The sequence below is a fragment of the Oncorhynchus kisutch genome, unplaced genomic scaffold (assembly GCF_002021735.2).
Source record: "Oncorhynchus kisutch isolate 150728-3 unplaced genomic scaffold, Okis_V2 scaffold2155, whole genome shotgun sequence".
Classification (NCBI taxonomy): domain Eukaryota; kingdom Metazoa; phylum Chordata; class Actinopteri; order Salmoniformes; family Salmonidae; genus Oncorhynchus; species Oncorhynchus kisutch.
The window spans coordinates 22501-26147 of NW_022264100.1; the positions used below are offsets into that span (position 1 = coordinate 22501).

The 3647-nt window shown below is 42.0% G+C and overlaps 1 protein-coding gene across 1 annotated transcript in view; it reads right to left on the bottom strand.

Moving 5' to 3' along the window:
* The window catches only part of LOC109887855 (RNA pseudouridine synthase domain containing 1), a 12258-nt gene extending 9176 nt beyond the window's left edge, over positions 1-3082 (bottom strand). Inside the window, 1 exon segment of the mRNA XM_031819433.1 lies at positions 3009-3082. The gene's annotated coding sequence lies outside the window, so the exon portion shown is untranslated.
* Between the last annotated feature and the right edge of the window lie 565 nt (positions 3083-3647).

The following is a 3647-nucleotide window of genomic DNA, read 5'->3' on the forward strand; positions in this document are numbered from 1 at the left end:
AACACACTGACTCAACTCTCTGTCTCCAAGCCATCAGACTGTTAAACAGCCACCACTAACATTGAGTGGCTGCTGCCAACACACTGACTCAACTCTCTGTCTCAAGGCCATCAGACTGTTAAACAGCCATCACTAACATTGAGTGGCTGCTGCCAACACACTGACTCAACTCTCTGTCTCCAAGGCCATCAGACTGTTAAACAGCCACCACTAACATTGAGTGGCTGCTGCCAACACACTGACTCAACTCTCTGTCTCCAAGGCCATCAGACTGTTAAACAGCCATCACTAACATTGAGTGGCTGCTGCCAACACACTGACTCAACTCTCTGTCTCAAGGCCATCAGACTGTTAAACAGCCACCACTAACATTGAGTGGCTGCTGCCAACACACTGACTCAACTCTCTGTCTCAAGGCCATCAGACTGTTAAACAGCCACCACTAACATTGAGTGGCTGCTGCCAACACACTGACTCAACTCTCTGTCTCAAGGCCATCAGACTGTTAAACAGCCACCACTAACATTGAGTGGCTGCTGCCAACACACTGACTCAACTCTCTGTCTCAAGGCCATCAGACTGTTAAACAGCCACCACTAACATTGAGTGGCTGCTGCCAACACACTGACTCAACTCTCTGTCTCAAGGCCATCAGACTGTTAAACAGCCATCACTAACATTGAGTGGCTGCTGCCAACACACTGACTCAACTCTCTGTCTCCAAGCCATCAGACTGTTAAACAGCCACCACTAACATTGAGTGGCTGCTGCCAACACACTGACTCAACTCTCTATCTCAAGGCCATCAGACTGTTAAACAGCCACCACTAACATTGAGTGGCTGCTGCCAACACACTGACTCAACTCTCTATCTCAAGGCCATCAGACTGTTAAACAGCCACCACTAACATTGAGTGGCTGCTGCCAACACACTGACTCAACTCTCTGTCTCCAAGCCATCAGACTGTTAAACAGCCACCACTAACATTGAGTGGCTGCTGCCAACACACAACTCTCTGTCTCCAAGCCATCAGACTGTTAAACAGCCACCACTAACATTGAGTGGCTGCTGCCAACACACTGACTCAACTCTCTGTCTCAAGGCCATCAGACTGTTTAACAGCCACCACTAACATTGAGTGGCTGCTGCCAACACACTGACTCAACTCTCTGTCTCCAAGCCATCAGACTGTTAAACAGCCACCACTAACATTGAGTGGCTGCTGCCAACACACTGACTCAACTCTCTGTCTCAAGGCCATCAGACTGTTAAACAGCCATCACTAACATTGAGTGGCTGCTGCCAACACACTGACTCAACTCTCTGTCTCAAGGCCATCAGACTGTTAAACAGCCATCACTAACATTGAGTGGCTGCTGCCAACACACTGACTCAACTCTCTATCTCAAGGCCATCAGACTGTTAAACAGCCATCACTAACATTGAGTGGCTGCTGCCAACACACTGACTCAACTCTCTGTCTCAAGGCCATCAGACTGTTAAACAGCCACCACTAACATTGAGTGGCTGCTGCCAACACACTGACTCAACTCTATATCTCAAGGCCATCAGACTGTTAAACAGCCACCACTAACATTGAGTGGCTGCTGCCAACACACTGACTCAACTCCAACCACTTTAATAATGGGCATTGATGGGAAATGATGTAAATATATCACTAGCCACTTTAAACAATGCTACCTAATATAATGTTTACATACCCTACATTATTCATCTCATATGTATACGTATATACTGTACTCTATATCATCGACTGCATCCTTATGTAATACATGTATCACTAGCCACTTTAACTATGCCACTTTGTTTACATACTCATCTCATATGTATATACTGTACTCGATATCATCTACTGTATCTTGCCTAAGCTGCTCTGTACCATCACTCATTCATATATCCTTATGTACATATTCTTTATCCCCTTACACTGTGTATAAGACAGTCGTTTTTGGAATTGTTAGTTAGATGACTTGTTGGTTATTACTGCATTGTCGGAACTAGAAGCACAAGCATTTCGCTACACTCGCATTAACATCTGCTAACCATGTGACCATTAACATCTGCTAACCATGTGTATGTGACAAATAAAATTTGATTTGATTTGAATTTGAATTCAATTCAATTCAATTCAAGGGGCTTTATTGTCAATGGGAAACATGTGTTAACGCAAGTTAATAAATAATGTTAATAGATAATAAACAAAAGTGAAATAAACAATAAAAATTAACAGTAAACATTACACTCACAGAAGTTCCAAAACAATAAAGACATTTCAAATGTCATATTATGTCTATATAGTGTTGAAAAGATGTACAAATAGTTAAAGTACAAAAGGGAAAATAAATAAACAAAATGGCCTGATTGTTTAATTGAACTAGGCAAGTCAGTTAAGAACAACTTCTTATTTACAATGACGGCCTGCCTACTCCGGCTGACGCTGAGCTAATTGTGTGCCGCCCTATAGGACTCCCAATCACGGCCAGATGTGATTCAGCCTGGATTCGAACCAGGGAGTGTAGTGACGCCTCTAGCACTGAGATGCAGTGCCTTAGACATTAAATAATCACTCCCCAGAGTCCAAAAACAAACACAAAACGTAACAAAACGTGGTAATAATATATGCATGTAACGTTCCGATCTGTTTAGGCTGGGAAACATCACATCCCTGTCTGTCTGCCTGTGTGTCTGCCTGTGTGTCTGCCTGCCTGCCTGCCTTCCGTACACAGATATATGAGTTGCACTGTTTTACTAGATACAATAGCTAATTAAAGAGTTTATATTATAAAATGGACAGACAGTGGTACGATGTAACAAACATTCATTAGCCTGCTAAGTAACGATAGCTGACGTTATCTAAGTTAGCAAGCTATCTATCTAGCTAAATCAGATTAGTTTTACAGTCAGTGTCATTTTTTTCGGTACGTTAGATTGTTATCTAGCGAGTTAGTACAATTGATTTGAAAAGTAGTTTAATGTTGTTATATACCTGTTTATTATTAAGTCTCTCCAGTAGACAGAGACAAGAAACAAACCCAAAACACGGAAGCTGTGACAACGTCATAGTGACGGAGAAGCACTAACAACCAATCACAGCCCAAAGAAGCGTTGAATACGCCTACAAATTCAAATATTCCTTGTTCCGAAAAGAAACAGTGTTTTACTGACGCTACTAGATACTACTAACGTTAAGACATTTTCATGAAATATCCTACCCTTTTTTTGTTTATGTGTTACACACATCCATGCGCTTTTTGTTGGAACAAAGGCAAATTAGGTCCTGACAAGTATTTTTTATTTTAACAAGTCAGTTTAATAAGAACATATTCTAATTTACAATGACGACATACACCGGGGCAAATCAGGACGACGATTGGCCAATTATGCGCCGCACTACGGGACTCTCAATCACGGCTGGTTGTAATATAGCCTGGTATCGAACCAGGGTGTCTGTAGTGACGACTCCAGCACTGAGATGCAGTGTGTTAGACCGCTGCGCCACTCGTAAATGACAGTATTTTTTAACCTTGGATTCGATCCCATCTCGCATCATGCTATTTTTTGTTGAGGAAAAAAACGGTTCAATGTTGGTCCTTTTTGTGTTATTAAACTTTTCAAATTGTACATA